At 34.9% G+C, this 21,402-nt stretch overlaps 1 protein-coding gene across 7 annotated transcripts in view; it reads right to left on the bottom strand.

The window, feature by feature from the left end:
- ZNF214 (zinc finger protein 214) overlaps positions 1-21,402 on the bottom strand; it is a 64,524-nt gene that overhangs the window by 6,570 nt on the left and 36,552 nt on the right. For 2 of the 7 annotated variants that reach the window (XR_012423429.1, XR_012423430.1), the window contains exons 4-5: positions 19,698-19,738; positions 12,543-12,635 (exon numbers count right to left, since the gene is read on the bottom strand). The exons of 1 other annotated variant lie outside the window; for it this stretch is intronic. The gene's annotated coding sequence lies outside the window, so the exon portion shown is untranslated. The remainder of the gene's footprint in view (positions 1-12,542; positions 12,636-19,697; positions 19,739-21,402) is intronic. 4 more of the 7 variants (XR_012423432.1, XR_012423431.1, XR_012423433.1 and 1 more) reach the window with 2 other exon arrangements.

The raw sequence follows: 21,402 nt of genomic DNA, 5'->3' as shown, positions 1-21,402 counted from the left end.
ATATTCCCAGTTTTGCTTTGCTTTAGCTATGGTGTACTAGAGTAAGTTCACATTGGCTCACAAAAAGTAACTGTTAAATTATCAGGAATTTTGTGAGCTAAGTGAAATTATGTTATAGCTTGGAATCAACCAAGATTTACACCACAAAAACTGACAAATGCTATTAATCAGGGTTTTTTTTTTTTAATGTTTTTTGGAGACCTAGCTAAACATTTACCATACCACTATGTTAGCAATTGTAATAAGTATGTAATAGTACCTCAGTATCGCTTCAATTTGCATTTTCTGAATGATTATATTATATTTTCATGGGCTTGTTATACATATATTTTTGATGAAATGTCTTCTTAAATCTTTTGGCTATTTTTAAATCTAGTTGTTTTCTTAAGTTTTGACAGTTTTTTATATATTCTAGATGGAAGTCCTTTATTGGATATGTATTTTGTGTAAACATTTTTTGCACAGTCTATGGCTTGTCCTTTCATTTTAAACAGTGTCTTTCAAAAAGAAGTTTATAATGTTAATGAAGTTAATTTTATCAATTGTTTCTCTCATTGATTGTGCTTTCACTGTCATACCTAAAATATTTCTCCAATTTTCTTCTAGAAGTTTTAGAGTTTTAGGTTTTACATTGAGGTTTATGATCCATTCTTAGTTAACATTTGTATATTATGTGAGGTATGGGCCAACCTTTATTTGCTTATGGATATCCAGCAGTTTCAGTACTATTTGTAGAAGACTATAGATTGAATTACCTTTGAACATGTGTCAAAAGTCAATGAACTGCTATGTCAGTCCATTCCTGGAGTCTGTTTTCTTTCACTGATCTTTGTGCCTATCCTTTCAGTAATACATTAGTCTCTTCATTAATGAATGTTTAGCCTTGAAATCAGATCATGTAAGTCTTTTTAGTTCTTTTTTTTTTTTTTTAATGTCTTTGGCTTTCTTGTTCCTTTGCAGTTCCATATAAATTTTTAAACTTAGCTTATTTTTACAGAATAATCAAGATGAGTTTTTATTGGGCTTGTATTAAATCTAAAGATCATCTTTTGTATATGTGTATTTTAACACTGTTTTACATACATTAGTGTGTGTTGAATGTAATCACTCACTGAAATAACATTCTCAAATGAGTGCCCAAGTAACATTCTAAGAAGACTCTTTTATACATTTGTATTTAAACAAAGTTTTACATGCATTACATCATAGTGAATACATCCATTTGTTGAAATACTACTACTCAAGCTGCACAAGTAGAACTCCTGCATCATCTTTTATACATGGATCTTCACATGCATCATTTGTGGTGAACTCAGATGTGGCCACCACATTAATGTGAGTAAACAGTATTGAAAGACAAAGATACAGAAGAAATATCTGAGTGAAACTTCCACACCAAACTGAGAACAGTGTTATTTCAGTAAAGGTATATTGAACACTGTAATACATAATATATAGAGTTTAAAGTCACACATGTAAAAGTGTTTCTGAGAGTGCCACTTGTGTACCAGGTTCAGAATGGTGTTATTTCAGTGATTGGATGTATTCACTACTATGTAATGATGTAAAACTTGTTTTTAAACACATGTATAAAAGATGTTTCCAAAGTGCTACATGGGCATCAATTTGACAAACATGTTTTTAGTGTGCAAATATGCTCACTCTGTTCAAACAATGTTTAAAGGCACCTAAATAAAAGATGTTTCTAGGACTGATATTTACAGACAAATCTAAAGATCAATTTTGGGAAATTTCACATTTTAAAAATACTGTGTCTTCCAATACATAAACGTGGTGTGTCTTAAAGTTTTTTATATCTTTTGTCAGTCTTCTGTAGGTTTCAGCATACAGAACTTACAAAGATTTTGTTAGATATACTTCCATGTAATTAACATTTTTAGTACATTATAAATAGTACTGTTTTTGTAACTTGAATTTCCATTTGTTCATTCCAGTGTATACAAACAAAATTATTTCATATTGACTTAGCTTCCTATAAGGGTGCTAAATTCACTCTAGTAGTTTTTTGTTATCTCATTGAGTTTTTTTATATAGACAATCATGTCATCTGTGACTCCTTTTTAGTATTTTAGTTCTGTCTTCAGGGAGGATACTGGTCTTTTAATTGTACGTCTTGGTCTAGTTTGGATTAGACTAATGCTGGTATAATTAGGTGAGTTGGAAAGTTGTTCCTTATTTTCTATTTTCTGGAAGAATTTCGGTAAAACTGGTATTATTTCTTCCTTAAATATCTGATAGAATTCTCCAGTGAAACCTTTAGGCTTTGAGCTTCCTTTGTTGGAAAGTTTTAAATTATGAAATCTATTTTTAAGAGAAATAGAGCTATTGAGGGTTATTTGTTTCTTCTTGAGTGAGCCTTAGCACTTGGTGTTTCAAGAATATACCATTAAATATTACACAGCCATAGAAAAGAATGAAATCATGTCCTTTGCAGCGGCATGGATGGAGCTGGAGGCCGTTATCCTAAGCAAATTAATGCAAGAACAGAAAACCAAATACCGCATGTTCTCACTTATAAGTAGGAGCTAAACATTGAGTACACATGTGCATAAAGTAGAGAACAATAGACATTGGGCCTAGTTGAGGGTGGAGGGTGGCATGAGGATTGAAAAACTACCCATCAGGTACTATGCTTATTATCTGAGTGATGAAATAATTTGTACATCAAACCCCAGTGACACACAATTTACCCATGTAACAAACCTGTACGTATCCTCCCCAAAACTAAAATAAAAAATAAAAGTTGGAAAGAAAAAACAATGTTTATATCATCTAAGTTGTGGACTCTATAGGCATAATATTCTATGGAAAGAATTGTTCACAATATTATCTTGTTTTCCTTTTAACATCTATAGGATCTGTGGTCCCTTCTTTCCTGATAGCGTAACTTGTATTCTCCATTTATCTCTTAGTCTGGCTAATGGTTTTTTTCATTGATTATTTTTCTATTTTTAATTTCATTTTTATAATTTTGTTCCTTCTGCTTGATTTGGGTGTACTTTTTTGTTTCTTAAGGTGGATGCTTATTTTTTTAAGTATATGGGAAGTTGACATTTCTTTTATTACTTATTACACTTTAAGTTCTGGGATCCATGTGCAGAACAGGCAGGTTTGTTACATAGGTATACACGTGCCATGATGGTTTGCTGCATCCATCAACCTGTCATCTGCATTAGGTATTTCTGTTAATGCTATCCCTCCCCTAGCCCCCTACCCACTGACAGGCCCTGGTGTGTGATGTTCCCCTCCCTGTGTCCATGTGTTCTCATTGTTCAACTCCTACTTATGAGTGAGAATATGCAGTGTTTGAGTTTCTGTTCTTGTGTTAGTTTGCTGAGAATGATGGTTTTCAACTTTGTCCATGCCCCTGCAAAGGACATAAACTCATCCTTTTTTATGGCTGCATAGTATTCCATGGTGTATATGTGCCACAATTTCTTTATCCAGTCTATCATTAATGGGCATTTGGGTTGGTTCCAAGTCTTTGCTATTGTGAATAGTGCTGCAATAAACATACATGTACATGTGTTTTTACAGTATAATGATTTATAAATCTTTGGGTACCCAGTAATGGGATTGCTGGTCAAATAGTGTTTCTGGTTCCAGATCCTTGAGGAATCTCCACACTGTCTTCCACAATGGTTGAACGAATTTATACTCCCACCAACAGTGTAAAAGGGTTCCTATTTCTCCACATCCTCTCCAGCATCTGTTATTTCCTGACTTTTTAATGATTGCCATTTTAACTGGCGTGAGATGATATTTCATTGTGGTTTTGATTTGCATTTCTCTAATGACCAATGATGGTGAGCTTTTTTTCATATGCTTTTTGGCCGCATAAATGTCTGCTTTTGAGAGGTGTCTGTTCATATCCTTTTGTTTGTTTTTTTCTTGTGAATTTGTTTAAGTTCTTTGAAGATTCTGGATATTAGCCCTTTTTCAGATGAATAGATTGCAAAAATTTTCTCCCATTCTGTAAGTTGCTTGTTCACTCTGATGATAGTTTCTTTTGCTGTGCAGAAGCTCTTTAATTTAATTAGATCCCATCTGTCTATTTTGGCTTTTGTTGCCATTGCTTTTGGTGTTTTAGTCCTGAAGTCTTTGGCCATACCTATGTCCTGAATGGATTGCTTAGGTTTTCTTGTAGGGTTTTGATGTTTTAAGGTCTTACATTTAAGTCTTTAATCCATCTTGAGTTAATTTTTGTATAAGGTGTAAGGAAGAGGTCCAGTTTTAGTTTTCTGCAAATGGCTAAGCACTTTTCCCAACACCATTTATTTAATAGGGAATCCTTTCCCCATTACTTTTGTCAGGTTTGTCAAAGATCAGATTATTGTAGATGTGTGGCAATATTTCTGAGGCCTCTGTTCTGTTCCATTGGTCTATATAGCTGTTTTGGTACCAGTACCATGCTGTTTTGGTTACTGTAGCCTTGTAGTATAGTTTGAAGTCAGGTAGCCTGATGCCTCCAGCTTTGTTCTTTTTGCTTGGGATTGTCCTGGCTATATGGGCTGTTTTGTGGTTCCATATGAAATTTAAAGTAGTTTTTTCTAATTCTGTGAAGAAAGTCAATGGTAGCTTCATGGGGATAGCATTGAATCTATAAATTACTTTGGGTGATATGGCCATTTTCACAATATTGGTTCTTGCTATCCATGAGCTTGGAATGTTTTTCCATTTGTGTCCTATCTTATTATACATTTCATCTCCTGATTACTCTGAATTACATTTTAACGTCTCTGTGTGGCTCACATATATGGGGCTTTTTTTTGTTTGTTTGTTTGTTTGTTTTGAACAGGCATTTTGGTATGTAACAAGGTTTGAAATCAAATTTAAACCTGGGCACAGGTGGCTCACACCTGTAATCCCAGCACTTTGGGAGGCCAAGGTGGGTGGATCACTTGAACCCAGGAGTTCAAGACCAGCCTGGGCAAAAGGGCAAAATCCCATCTTTACAAAAAACACAAAAGTTAGCCAAGCATGGTGTCACATGCTTGTAATCCCAGCTACCAGGGACGCTGAGGTGAGAGGATCACCTGAGCCCAGGAGGTTGAGGCTACAGTGAGCCATGAGCATGCCATTGATCTCCAGCCTGGGCAACAGAGTGAGACCCCATCTCAAAAAAAAAATTACTTATATTCATGTCCCTATTTTCTAGGTAAATGTTTTAATAAAACAAGGCTTTAATAAAACAAGCTGCTTCTGGTTTTCCAAATGCCTCTCTAATTGTTCATTACATTCTATGATTTCTTTGCATGAGAATTAGTCACTGGCCTATCTTTCCATTATTATGCCATGTGCTGATTCTTCCTAATAAACTGGGTACTTTGGTGTTGAATCACTGGATTTTATTCAGGTTTCCATTTCTAAATGAAAACCAAAATGTGAATTTATTCCATGTCCTTATGCTTTTAAGAAAGAAAGAGCCCTCATATTGACAATTAGAATCTCAGTAACAGTGACTTTGCTTCCAAAGATACACTTGTAAACTGAAAGAACATGTCAAGTACATTGTCACTTTAAAGGCCATTACAATTTCTGTTTACTTTCCTGTATCAAATTTTCTCTAAATATACATTTGAGCTACTCATTGTAGAATTAAGAAAACCCACATTTTTCCTGATTATCTTAATCTCTGATTACTGAGGTATGATTGCCACCACAGAGAAAAAGCTCTACTAAAAAGATATACTTTTTTTCCAAAAGCAAACAAGAAAATTTTCAACCTATGTGTACAAATAACTTGAATGTACTCCATTTTAAATTTTGACTTTGGAATCACATAAATGTTTTATATAATTAAACATAATTGCATCAGTAAAGTGAAAATAGCTAAAAAAAAAAAAAAAATTAGTTAAAACTAATGAACCCAACTATATATTGGTAGTAAAAGCACAGAATTATCTCAAGATTTAAAATATAGTATACTTACTAAACATGATGGATTATATCCTAAGAAAAAAACTGCAAAGAGCTTTAAACTACATAATAATGCTCTCATCTTTCATAACTGATATTAGCATTGGTAGTCTGTTATTTTTTATTGTTTGAGATGGAGTCTCTCTTTGTTGCCCAAGCTGGAGTTCAGTGGTGCAATCTTGGTTCACTGCAATGTCCACCTCCTGGACTCAAGCAATTTTTGTGCCTCAGCCTCCTGGGTAGCTGGGATTACAAGCACCTGCCACCATACCTGGCTAATTTTTTGTATTTTTAGTAGAGATGGGGTTTCACCATGTTGGCCAGGCTGATCTCAAACTCATAACCTCAAGTGATCCACCCGCCTTGGCTTCCCATAGTGCTAGGATTACAAGCGTGAGCTACCACACCTGGCCAGCATTGGTATTTTGAAATATATATCAACCCCTATGACATATTCTTGTTAAAACTCAATCTATTCAAACTTCTAGATCTATAAGTGCAGAAAAATATGGAAATATGAATAATACAGGATGATAACACTACAAAATGCAATCAGTGAAATAAAAATATAAAAATCTGTACAGAAAAAAATGATCCAATTTCTTTAACAAAATGCATGAGAACAAGTTATAGATGACAAGCGACTTAAGAGGCATATTAACCAAGTCCAATGTCTTGCCCTTGTTTAGATCCTGATCCGAACAAATCTACTGTAAAAAGATATTCTTGTAACAATTGGGAAAAATTAAACATGGACTAAATGTTAGAAAATATTTGGTATTTACTGCTATTAACTTTGTTAGGTGATAAAATGTATTTTGGTTATTTTTTAATCCTTGTATATTAACAGTACACACTAAAGTGTTTACGGATGAAGTAGTGCTTAAGATTTGCTTGAAAATACAGATGAAAACGAGATAATTTAAACAAGAATGACAAATTATTGACAATATTTAAGCTTGGTGATGAATAAGTGGGCATTCAGTATACTGTTCTCCCTGTGTTTGAAATTTTCCATCCTGAAAAGTTTTTAAAATAATTTACCCTCTCTATCTCACTTGTGTCAGTGTGCAGGTACCTACTACAACATATGCTCTGCTTCTTACTGAGCACACAACTAGATATTCCCAGACTTCCTTCCTTGCAGGTACATGTATACATGTGATAGTTCTAAACAATGGAATGTGCACCAAACATGATAAATGAAGCTTTCAGAGCCGCCCCATACAGCCCTGTGGGGGAACTCTATCGTGTTCTTCTCCCTTGCAAGTGATTGGTAGAACAATGACTAGAGCAATCTTGAAAGCCAAGTGTTGAAGATGACAGAGTGAAGATATCCAGAGTAATCTGAAGGGTCATGTGGAGCAAATACCCCTTCAGCCAGCTTTAGCCCTGGACTGTCACATGAAAAAAAAAATGGATTAAGTTTGGATCACTACATTTGAGCATATTTCTTAGAGAAGTCTGCCTCCTTAACTAATAAGAATCATCTCTTGCCTGAATCCTGACTGCCTAGCACAGTGTCTGAACATAGCAGATGTTAAAAAATGTGTAAGTATAATAATCCTAAATCTTTTCCATCACATCTGTCAACAGTGAATCATATCTCCTTCTATGAGAGATTATTCTTCCTCCGTAGCAGAGTTGTTGCTCCTCTGCATTTACATAGCTCTTTGGGCTAGCTTGTATTGCAGTCTTTTCATTGCAGTTTGGTAATACCTTCTCCTCTATCTCCCTGAAGATAGGAATAAATTTTTCTGTACTATTTTGTATCCCATCACCAATCAGAATGCCAGGAATATAGTAGATGCTCAATAAATGCTAACTAATAAATGCCTATCATAGAGAAAGCATAAAATGGATAGATTAAAACATGAAAATCTTTGAGTTCTTTGAGTGCATATCTTTAAAAAGGAGCAGAGAAGAAAAGTAAGAATTATTAGATTTTTCTTTAAGAGGATAAGCCAAGAAATAGGAATTAGAGATACAGAAAATTGTTAGGAAGAAACCTATGAAATGATATTATAAGTTCACACATTCTGATTCAGTCTTAGTTAAAATTGTTATCAAAACCATAGACATAAAGTCAAAACAATATTTAGCAAGAACTCAAGCTGGGAAGAGAACGTTGATACAGGTGTTTTGAGTACATAAAGCAGGGTTAGCCATTGTCTTAGGAATAAACTGGAAAATGTTAAAGAGTACTTACAGAATAGCTAACAAATTTTAAATTAAAGTCATTTTTAAACTACATATTGTCACTGTAAGGTTGTTTTTGCCAAGTCTGTTTACTAAAGGAAAATTTTTTCCCTGTACTACTCAGAGATTTGTTTTAATAGTTGTCTTCCCAAGACTACTCATCTGGAACCTTGAGACTGCCTACTATAATCTGGGAAACCACATTAAATGTTTGAGATAATTATATTTGTTAATTTAAAGTTATGGATCAGGCATCAGTAACCCCTCCCCCTTTTTTTCTGTAAAGAATGAGATAGTAAATAATTTAGGCTTTATAGGTTATATAGTCACTCTTTGTCAAAACTACTAAATTTTTTATGAAAGCAGCCATAAGCAATACATAATGAATGGGTATGACTATGTTAAAATAAGATTTTATTTATGAAAACAGGTGACAGGCCAAATTTGGCCCATATAATTCATCAGCCCCCTTTAGACTAAGTTTATCCTATGAGACTTTTTTTTTTGACCAATATTGTAGCAGTTTATTTCCTATAAATTCACAGATTGTTTTTTATATTTAACTCAATATTGAATAACTATAAACACTGTAAACTCTCCTACTAAATTGGGAATGTATCTAAGGTTTTCTCCTTGCAGGAGATTTTTGCAAGTAAAATTCATGAGTGATTTTAATAAATGGATTTTAAATTAGAGTGGAAGATCTTTTACTTTCATAAATTCCAAAACTCTTATATAAATCAATGGAAGGTGGAATTTCAAGGAAAGTAGAAATCTTCCCTGGCAAATGCCAAAGAAATTTTGACAGAGATGAAACTAAAATAATTCCATTATATTTTCCCATAAAATGATTACCAGGACAGTATTAGTAGAGTAGTGTGAACTATAAAATTGTAGAGCTCAAGAGGCTAGAAAGAGCTGATCTGTGGAGAAATTCAGACTCTGTATTTCCAATGTCATAAAATAGCCCTCAGCATTGAAAGGATTTTTAAAAATCTTTTAATTTGGAATTTTTTGTGGGTACATAGTAGGTGTGTATGGGGTACATGAGATATTTTGATACAAGCATGCAATGTAAAATAATCACATGGAGAGTAGGGTATCCATCCCCTCAAGCATTTATCCTTTGTGTTACAATCTGGTTACACACTTATCTTTAAATGTACAGTTATTATTGACTACAGTCCCATTGTTGTGCTATCCAATAGCAGGTCTTAATTAATTTTTTTTTGTTCCCATTAGCCATCCCCACCTGCCTCCCTGCGCCCAACTACCCTTTCCAGCCTCTGATAACCATCCTTCTATTCTCTATGTCCGTGAGTTCAATTGTTTAGATCTCACAAGTAAGTGAGAACATGTGATGTTCGTCTTTCTGTGCCTTATTTCATTAACATAGTGATCTCCAGTTCTATCCACATTGATGCAAATGACTGGATCTCATTCTTTTTTATGATTGAATAGTACTCCATTGTGTATATGTTCCACATTTTCTTTATCCATTCCTCTGTTGATAGACACTTATGTTGATTCCAAATCTTAGCTGTTGTGAACAGTACTGCAACAAGCATGAAAGTGCAGATATTTCTTTGATATACTGATTTCCTTCTTTTGGATACATACCCGACAGTAGGATTGCTGGATCAGATGGTAGCTCTATTATTAGTTTTTTGAGAAACCTCCAAACTGTTCTCCATAGTGGCTGTACTAATTTACATTCCCATCAACAGTATACAAGGGTTCCCTTTTCTCTAAATTCTCACCAAATGTTATTGCCTGTCCTTTGTGTATACGCTATTTTAACTGGGGTGAAATGATATCTCATTGTAGTTTTGATTTGCATTTCTCTGATCAATTATGTTGAGTACCTTTTCATATGCCTGTTTGCCATTTGTGTGTCATCTTCTGATAAATGTTTATTCAAATCATTTGCCGAGTTTTTGACTGGATTATTAGATTTTTTTTCCTGTAGAGTTGTTTGAGCTCCTTAAAAGGAATTATTTCTTAAAAGTAAAAACAAAATAAATCTCATGTAAAAGTGGCCTGAGTATCATAAAATTGATTTATTTTCCAAAAAGTCCGATTAATGTCTTAAAATATGAAATGTTGAAACAGAGACCAAGGATGCTAACATCTTATGATGAAAATAAGGGCCCAGGTGAGGTACATGAGAATAAATTCAGAGAACTGGCAGCGTTTAATTGATGAAGAAGCACCTACATTGAATTCAGAAGAGCATATGAGCTAATCAGTATACAGAAGATATGTGAAAATGATGTTGCAGTATTGAGGGAACTTAGCTGACTTTTGTCTTATTCTCAGACAAAGGAAACTTAGAGGAGTTTTTGTTGTTGTTGTTTTATTTAATAATTCCATTTAAGAAGAAATTGGTTCCTCTCTGGCTAGCAAATACTTTTTGGTTCTCACCTGGAGAGGTAACTTACAGATTATTTTATTCTCCACTAATCATCACTCTTCCCCAAGGTCCAGCTGAGTGATTACAATTGGCTTGAAAAATCAGTATCTTGTTTGTGGAGAGAAATGTACATGTATATGTTTTCTGTTTCTTCTATCAGTTTCCTGTGGCTGCTATAGCAAATTACCACAAACTTAATGGCTTAAAACAACACATCTTTATGTTCTTAAAGTTCTAGATATCAGACGTCTGAGATCAGTTTTAATGAGAAAAAAGTCAAGATGTTGGCAGCATCGTGCTCTTTCTAGAGGGTCTGGGGAGAAGCTGTTCCTCACCTTCTCTAGCTGGCATTCCTGGGCTTGTGGCTATATCACTTCAATCTCTGTCTTTGTGGTCGTATCACCTTCTCTTCTGTGTGAAGTTGATAGGGACTGAATTGTGTCCTCCAAAATTCATGTGTTGAAGCCCTAATTCTGAATACCTCAAATGTGACTGCACAGTAGTCTCCCCTTTTCAATGGTTTCACTTTCTGTGTGGTCAACCATAGTCTAAAAATATTAAATGGAAATTTCCAGAAATAAATAATTCATAAGTTTTAAATTCTGAGCCATTCTGAGTAGTCTGATGAAATTTTGCTCTCCTGCTCTGTTCCACCATGTCCAGCACAGGATGTGAATGATCCCATTGTCCAGCATATCTGTACTATAAACTCTACTTGACAGTCACTTAGCAGATACCTTGGTTATTAGATTTTTAAAATTTTGGTGTATATAAGGCTCTGTACTCTCCGAGGTTTCAGGCATCCACTGGGGGTGTTGGAATGCATCCCCTGTGGATAAGGAGAAACTATTATATTTGGAGACTGGGCCTCTAAAGAGATGATTAAGTTAAAATGATACCATTAGAGTGGGCCATAATCCAATCTGTCTGGTATCCTGATAAGAAGAGGAGATTTTGACCCACAGAGAGACCCAGGTATGCATGCAAATAGAGAAGGAACATATGAAGACAGAACCTGCTGACACCTTGATCTTGGAATTTCAGCTTCCAAAATTGTGAGAAAATAAATTTCTGTTGTTTATGCCATTTAGTCTGTGATATTTTGTGATAATGAATACACTCTTGTGACAACAAACCCACTCCTAAGATAACATTAATTCATTCATAAGGGCAGAGCCCTAACAACCTAATCACTCAGAATTGAAATATATATACTCAACACTGTTACACTGAGTTTTAAGTTTCCAAAACATGAACTTTGAGGGACACATCTAAGCCACAGCAAAAGGAAATCATAAAGATCAGAGACTCAAATCTGGGAAAAGGCAATAGCTCACTGTTGGTGAATTTCACCTCCATCAGTGTAATATCTCTTTTTTTCTAACTAACATTACTGAACATTTACTACCCAGCAACTGATTCAAAAATAATGTTTTCTCCCATTTATATGAAATGTCTAATATAGGTAAAACAGTGTTCAATTAGTGAACCCAAGTGTTCAGTAGGAGAGTGGATAAATTTACTATGATATATTCATAAAAATAATACTCAGCAATAAAAAGGAATGTGCCCCTACACATGCAACATGGATGAATGTCAAAAATATGCTGAGTAAATGAAGCCTTAGAAGAGAAAATAATCTATGGTTTCATTTACATGAAGTTCTTGAACAGGCAAAATTCATCTATGGTGGAAAACATTCAGAACAGAGATTACCTCTGGTGGATGGTGTTGGGGACTGATTAGAAAAGGGCATTTGACAAAGCTCAGTGAATATACATTTAGGAGCCAAGTTGAAAACAAATATTGGACTCTGATTAATATGTATGCTGCAATATGTAGGAGACAGTATACTGATGTCTTTGGTTTCACTTGAAATGATTGAAAAATAATATGGATCGATGGATAACAGAAAAATAGACAGAGGGACAGATATGATAAATCCAATATGGTAGAAGGTGAATAGAAGATCAGGTGTAGTGGCTCACACCTGTTATTCCAGTGCTTTGGGAAGCTGATGCAGGAGGTTCACTTGAGGTCAGGAGTTCAAGACTAGCCTGGGCAACATAGCAAGTCTCCATCTCTACCAAAAAAAAAAAAAAAGTATTCACTGTAAAATTCTTTCAACTTTATGCTTGAAAATGTTCATAATAAAATGCTGGAAACATGGTTAATATAATCCACCTATATACTTAATTTTAAAACATTAATTGGAATTAGTTGAATTATAAGATGAATAAAAATGAGAAATGTAAACTCATAAAATTGAAATATGTTTTCCAGCTCTATCACCGCTAAGATAGTGTTGCTGCCTAACAACAGCAGCACTTCTGCTCACTATTGTAATAAAATTACCGTGTCTCCCATTGCCTAAATTTTATACTGTTTTAAAGCTCTTATCCACCAAAAGGAACAAGCACACCTTGCCATATAATGGAATACAAATCTTGGATCAGGACAGCATAAGGAGGGATATATGTGCCAATTATCAATTTATTGTCTCTCAGCCCCCAGTCCCCCTTTCTTTGTCCAGCTCTATGATACTGTACTCTGAGTGACATAGTAGCAATACTGTTTCCAAGAATATCAGGGACAATGTTGAAAGGATAAAGGAATAAATCTAAAGGGACTCCTGCTAGCAAATTTTACAATTTGCTTATTGCATAACACAGTAATAATAAAATAATAACAATTGTGGTATATTAGAACAAGCTGAGTCTGTGAAAAACCACAGATTTATAATAACCTGATTTTTAAGCTTTTAAAAGAAGAGTTTATCTAGATGGACATTGTGTCTCTTCTGTTACTTATATCTGTTTATAAGTATTTGCTCTTTCTGTCTGTGTAAGCAGGAAAGACAAATACTGTGAATAAGCCAAATAGTCCAATTAAAAGGAGGAACTATTTTAGGAACAGTAATGAGTAATCAGTGCTGTGATTTCCACATAACATCCAAGTAGAAGAAGGAGGTTAAGCAGCATGTTTAAATGTCCTAAAGAGGAGAAGTAACTCAGCCGAATTGATTCTTCATCTCCTAACAGGTAGCTCTATTAATTATAATAAAATATTAATAAAAATTTGTTGCTTTTAAATGTTATTAACAGACTAAGTCAAAATATAATGACATATAATGACTTATAAAGTATTGACCAAGAAAATAATTTTAAAATATATTGCTGAGACGACTGGGGATAGCGGGGCAAGAAAATAAAACCTACATGACAGCTATAAATGTGATAGACTTACAGATATAAAATGTATTTTTTAAAAGTTTATTTTATTTTGTTTTTCAACCAACTTCCTGAAATGTAACCTAGAAAATTATGTCAATCATTAATACTAAAAAGCAACAAGCACACACACACACACAAAATTTAAATGCTAAAAATGAAGTTCAGCCCAATGATCGGTGGTTCAGGATTATATTATTTTGGAAGAAGCATTAAGTTCCTTTGTCAAGAATCAATCAGTTAATAACAAATCTCAGAAGCTATGTATGTATGCCTTTTGTGTTTGCTCTGTTAAAATTACTGCAGTCATTGCAAGAAATCAAAATAATACTAAAACTCCAAGAAAAATTAAAAATACAGCTTATTTTGCTACAACAATTACATAAAAATTAAAATAATAAATGAAGTAAACATATGTTATTTTAGAACAGGTTTAGGTGTAACTATAGCAATGTTCTGGAATCATTATAAATACCAGTTTGATATTTAATGGTTTGGAAGTGATTCAGAAGGCTCTACAATACTAAATTCACTTGCAATTGTTTAAAATACTTCAATCAAAGTTTTAATAAGTCAGTGCTCTAGAAAAATTAGTTTTCAATGTTTGAATTATTAAACATTTTAGTTTAATAAACTAAGTGTACAAATAATTTCAGTTTTCCTTTTTGTTCCTGGGTATTAAGTAATCTATCAAAATCAGCCAGTCATTTGAAAAATGAAATTAAACTGATCTTAGTTTACTTTTTATAAGAATATAAATTCCAAATGTATCAAAGTTTTAAATATGAGAACTAAAATAATTTTTAAAAACTAAAAGAACATAGATATATCTTTTTAAAAATATTATGAAGTGGAAATAGCAAACCCAGAGACATTGTTTTAAACCTGTTAAAGCTTTTATATATTAGAAAATATGAATAAAACCAAATTAAACTGGGAGAAATCATTTCACTACATATGGCAAATGAAGTGCTAATATCTCTAACATAAAATGCTGATAAAAATAAGGAAAAATAAGGAAAAGACAAAGCATCAAGTAGAAATCTGGCAAAGGATATAATCCAAAATGCTACAGAAAATGTCCAAATGAATGTTAAATACATATAAAGGTGATAGGCTTATCTAATATTTAAAGAATTATAAAGTTTAACACCAATACAGCATTTTTTCTCTTATGAGACTAAAAGCCTAAAACATGTGATAGTACTCAGTATTGGTAAAAGGATATAAAAATTAACATACTCTCAAACTCTATCTTTGGTGGTATGAAGTGGTAAAATATTTCAGGAAGATAATTTGACAATGTCCATTATTATTATTATTATTATTTAAGATGGAGTTTCACTCTTGTTGCCCAGGCTGGAGTGTAACGGCACCATTTCAGCTAACTGAAACTTCCACCTCCCAGGTTCAAGTGATTCTCCTGCCTCAGCCTCCTGAGTAGCTGGGATTATAGGCACCCGCCACCACACCCAGCTAATTTTTTGTGTTTTTAGTAGAGATGGGATTTCACCATATTGGCCAGGCTGATCTTGAACTCCTGACCTCAGGTGATCCGCCCGCCTCGGCCTCCTAAAGTGCTGGGATTACTGGTGTGAGTCACCACGCCTGGCTGTCCCTTAACATTTTAAATGTGTCTATGACCTCCTTTATTCAATATATGCATGAAGATATTTGCCACAGCCTTGGTTGTAATAACAATATGGAATTAGGTCAAATATTTATCAGTAAGAGACTAAGTCATATTGTGCATATATTGAAATATGTGATAAAACTAAATTTACTGACAATCTGCCCATGATTTACTTTTATGGGAAAAAAGGAAGGTGAAATTTATTGTATATGGTATGATTCCATAGTTTGAAAACTAAAATATAAATTGGTATGTTGCTACCTGCACAAAGAGGGAAAAATTACATAAACTAACTTTTTAGAAGCCATTTTATCCAGATAGTAAGATTAAATTGGGTTTTCACAGTCTTTTACATTTATCTTATTGAAGTAAAAAATAGTTAAAAAGAGAACAGACCAGTAATACGTTCCAAAATTGAATCATGATAAAAACCCTACCAACCAAAAAACTGCACTGGTCCAGATGGATTAACAGCCGAATTCCACCAGATGTACAAAGAAGACATAGTATCAATCCTACTGAAACCATTCCAAAAAATTGAGGAGTGGGGATCCTCCATAACTCATTCTCTAAAGGTAGCATCACCCTGAGACCACAACTGGCAAAGGCACAGTGAGAAAAGAAAACTTCAGACCAATGTCCCTGATGAACATAGACACAAAAATTCTCAACAAAATACTAACAAACCAAATCCAGCAGCATATCAAAAAGATAATTCACCATGATGAAGTAGGCTTTATTCCTGGAATGAAAGGTTGATTCAACATATGCAAGTCAATAAATATGATTCATCACAAAAATATAAAAGGAAAAAAATCTCAATATTTACATAAAAAGCTTTTGATAACATCCAATGTCCCTTCATGATAAAAAGCCCCAACACACTAGGCACCTAAGGAACATACCTCAAAATAATAAGAGCCATCTATGACAAACCCACAGCCAACATTATACTAAACAGGCAAAATCTAGAAACATTCCCCTTGATAACTAGAACAAGACAAAGATGGCGACTCTCACCACTCCTATTCAACTTAGTACTGGAAGTCCTAGCTGGAGCGATCAAGTAAGAAAGAAATGCATCCAAATAGGAAAATAAGTCCAGCTATCTCTCTTCACTGATGATATGATTCTATACTTAGAAAACACTAAAGACTCTGTAAAAAGGCTCCTAGAGCTTATAAACAATTTCAGCAGTTTCAGGATACATAATCAATGTACAGAAATCAGTAGCATTTCTATACACCAATAACATTTAAGCTGAGAGCCAAATCAAGAATGCAGTCCCATTTACAGTAGCCTCAAAAAGAATAAAATACCTAAGAATACAGATAGCCAAGGAGGTGAAGAATCTCTACAAGGAGAGTTACAAAACACTGTTAAAAGAAATCGAAGATGACACAAAAAGAAAAATGTCCCATGCTCATGTATTGGAAGAATCAATATCATTTAAATGGCCATACTGCCCAAAGCAATTCACAATTCAACACTATTCCTATCAAACTCTCAACATAAGTTTTCACAGAATTAGAAAAAACTATTCTAAAATTAATGGAACCAAAAAACAGCTCAAATATCCAAAGCAATCCTAAGTATAAAAGAACAAAGCCAGAGGCATCACATTACCCAACTTCAAACTATATACTACAATGCTACAGTAACCAAAATAGCATGATTCTGGTATAAAAACAGACACATAGACCAATAGAACAGAATAGAGAATCCAGAAATAAAGCCACACACCCACAACCATCTTATCTTTGACAAAGTCAACAACAATAAACAATGGTGAAAAAACTCCCTATTCAATAAATGATGCTGGGATAACTGGCTAGCCATACGCAAAAAAAAAAAAAAAAAAAAAAGAAACTAGACCCCTACCTAACACCATAAACCAAAACTAACTCAAGATGTATTAAACACTTAAATATAAAACCTCAAACTACAAAAATCCTAGATGAAAACCTAGGAAACACAGCTAAGTCCTCTTGCAACAAAACCCAAAATTGACAAGTGGAACCTAATTAAACTAAAGAGTTTCTGCACAGCAAGAGAGATCATCAAAGGAGTAAACAGACAATCTAGAGAATGGTAGAAAATATTTGTAAACTATGCATCCAACAAAGGTCTAATACTCAGAATCTATAAGGAACTTAACAAACAAAAACCCTATTAAAAAATGAGCAAAGGACATGAACAGACACTTTTCAAAAGAAGATAAACAAGCAGTCAACAAATATATGAAAAAATGCTCATCATCACTAATTATCAGAAAAATGCAAATCAAAACCCCAATGGGATACCACCTCACACCAGTAAAAATGACTTTTGTTAAAAAGTCAGAAAAATAACAGATGTTGGTGACGCAGCATCTGTTTCTCTGTTTCCCTGCAGAGAAAAGGGAATAATTATACATTGTTGTGGGGATATAAACTAGTTCAGCCAACCGTGGAGAGCAGTTTGGAGAATTCTCAAATAACTGAGGGTCGGACTACCATTTGACCCAGCAATACAACTTCTGGGTACATACACAAAGGAAAATAAATCATTTTACCAAACACCAATATGTTCATAGCAGAACTATTCACAATAGCAAAGACATGGTGACCACCAATGGTGGATTATATAAAGAAAATGTGGTACATATATACCAAGGAATAATATGAAGCCATAAAAAAGAATATTATCTGACAAAGGGCTAATATCCAGAACCTACAAAGAACTCAAACAAATTTACAAGAAAAAAACAAACAACCCCATCAAAAAGTGGGCAAAGGATATGAACAGACATTTCTCAAAAGAAGACATTCATACAGCCAACAGACACATGAAAAAATGCTCATCATCACTGGTCATCAGAGAAATGCAAATCAAAACCACAATGAGATACCATCTCACACCAGTTAGAATGGCAATCATTAAAAAGTCAGGAAACAACAGGTGCTGGAGAGGATGTGGAGAAATAGGAACACTTTTACACTGTTGGTGGGATTGTAAACTAGTTCAACCATTATGGAAAACAGTATGGCGATTCCTCAAGGATCTAGAACTAGATGTACCATATGACCCAGCCATCCCATTACTGGGTATATACCCAAAGGATTATAAATTATGCTGCTATAAAGACACATGCACACGTATGTTTATTGCAGCACTATTCACAATAGCAAAGACTTGGAATCAACCCAAATGTCCATCAGTGACAGATTGGATTAAGAAAATGTGGCACATATACACCATGGAATACTATGCAGCCATAAAAAAGGATGAGTTTGAGTCCTTTGTATGGACTTGGATGCAGCTGGAATCCCTCATTCTTAGCAAACTATCACAAGAACAGAAAACCAAACACCGCATGTTCTCACTCATAGGTGGGAACTGAACAATGAGATCACTCGGACTCAGGAAGGGGAACATCACACACCGGGGCCTATCATGGGGAGGGGGGAGGGGGGAGGGATTGCATTGGGAGTTATACCTGATGTAAATGACGAGTTGATGGCTGCAGCACAGCAACATGGCACAAGTATACATATGTAACAAACCTGCACGTTATGCACATGTACCCTACAACTTAAAGTATAATAATAATAAATAAAAAAAAAAAAGAATATTATGTCTCTCACAGCAACATGATACAGCCAGAAACCATTACCTAAGCAAAATAACACAGAAACAGAAAACCAAATACCACTTGTTCTCATTTATAACACGGAGCTAAATATTGGGTACACATGATCATAAAAATGGGAAAAATAGACACTAGGGAATACAAGAGGTAGGAGGAAAGGAGTGGGAAGAGTTGAAATAAACTACGTTTGGGTACTATACTCACTAACCGGATGACAGATTAATTTGTGCTCCAAACTTCAGCATCGTGTAATATACATTTGTAACAAACTTGCACATGTACCCCCTGACTGTAAAATAAAAGTTGAAAAAAGATAAAAGCAAAAGAAATAAAAAGAAATCCACATGTATGCATCTGGTATGTATATCTATCTTTTGTGATCTTTTCAAGAATTCGTTTAGAATGAGCCAGTTGCCCTGCAGCTTATTAACTCAGAGAAACTAGTCACAGTCAAGTTTCTGAAAATGCAAAGATGCAGGTAGATGATAAAGCATTCACCAAAGTAATAACATCCATTGTAGTCTCTAGTAACCAGTCAATTGTTCTTCTACTATAAACCTGACATATCACAATATGCCGCCTTTCAAATTGCACCAACGCCACCTCTGACAAATTACATGGCATTTCAGCATGGAGGGAGGAAGGACTTACCTGGGATTTGGCTGTTTCTTCTTCTTAGGAGAGTGGGAGAACTGAAAAAAAAAAAGAAAAAGAAAGAAAAAGAAAAGTAATTATAATCAGAGCGTGCCTTACAGCTCCAGATTGATCACTTTTAAAACTTCACTTATCGGCCGGGCACGGTGGTTCACGCCTGTAATCCCAGCACTTTGGGAGGCCAAGGCAGGCGGATCATGAGGTCAGGAGATCGAGAGCATCTGGCTGACACCGTGAAACCCCGTCTCAACTAAAAATACAAAAAATCAGCCAGGCGTGGTGGCAGGCGCCTGTAGTCCCAGCTACTCGGGAGGCTGAGGCAAGAGAATGGGTGAACCAGGAGGTGGAGCTTGCAGAGAGCCGAGATCGTGCCACTGCAGGCCAGCCTGGGTGAAAGAGCAAGACGCCGTCTCAAAAACAAAACAAAACAAAACAAAAAAAACCTTACTTATCAACTATATCTAAGAACATTCTGTAGGAGACCGAATCCCTGCATCCTATGTAAGGAAGAACCATGTCGAAGTAGTAAGACTTGTCAGATTCAATGTTAAGTAAAAATTTGGAGCAACAGCAATTCATAATCATAACCAATGCATAATCTCTTCAATTACCTTGTAGATAATTATACCCATGACTTCCTCACATCGATAGGGAGAACACACTGAAGGAGGCAGAATGAGGAGCACTAAGCACTGCAGTAGAAGATGGGGACGGCAGACTCAGCTTGACTAAAGAAATCAATCACATCTTGGCAAAGTAAGCCACTCTCATTTGTGTCTGGATTGGAGTATGATGAACATCAGAAAAGGGCTCTGTAATCAGCCTTCTTTACTAGGCCTTAATGTAACTGATTTTCCCTTTATTATCTCCTAAATTCCGAATTTTAAACAGCATATAATACAGCCTTTTTGTGCAGCTTTCTATCCAGGCACCAAGAGGGGAAACCAGCTCTTATATGCAGAACTGACATACAATGCCTTCCTCCAAAATGCTAACAACGACCAACCCTCTACCCTCAAAAGTGAACTGGTTGAGGGCAAGACTTAGGTGTCCTATCACACCAAATCCCAGATAAAGCAAACAAGACAGAACTAAATTGGCCTGTGTTTGTTCTTCAGCCTCCCCATCAGAGTTGAACTAGAGATGACTCAAACACAGAATCATTAGGGTTCCTGGGGTTTGTGGTAAAATGGAATATGAGATATGCTAAAGATGTTTTCACTACAAAACACTCATAATAACCAAATAAATATAACATGTTGATAATTTTGAACTTTACCTGAGCTATGTGATCCTAGAATCCTCTTAAGAATCTAGAGTGCAGTGGCTGATGCCTGCAATCTCAGCACTTTGGGAGGCCAAGGCAGGCAGATCATAAGGTCAGGAATTTGAGACCAGCCTGGCCAACATGGTGAAACCCCATCTCTACTAAAAATATAAAAATTAGCCAGGCATGGTGGCGGGTGCCTATAATCCCAGCTACTCAGGAGGCTTAGGTAGAGAATTGCTTGAAGCCGGGAGGCAGAGGTTGCAGTGAGCCCAGATCGTGCCAATGCACTACAGCCTGGGTGACAGAGTGAGATCAGTCTCAAAAAAAAAAAAAAAAAAAAAAATTATGTTGATGCAAAAGTAATTGCAGTTTTTACCATTAAAAATAATGGTAAAAACTTTTGCACCAAGCTAATACAATTGACCTCTGGGA

This window comes from Macaca fascicularis, chromosome 14, assembly GCF_037993035.2.
Source record: "Macaca fascicularis isolate 582-1 chromosome 14, T2T-MFA8v1.1".
In the NCBI taxonomy this organism is placed as follows: domain Eukaryota; kingdom Metazoa; phylum Chordata; class Mammalia; order Primates; family Cercopithecidae; genus Macaca; species Macaca fascicularis.
This window is presented reverse-complemented; position numbering and strand designations above follow the sequence as displayed.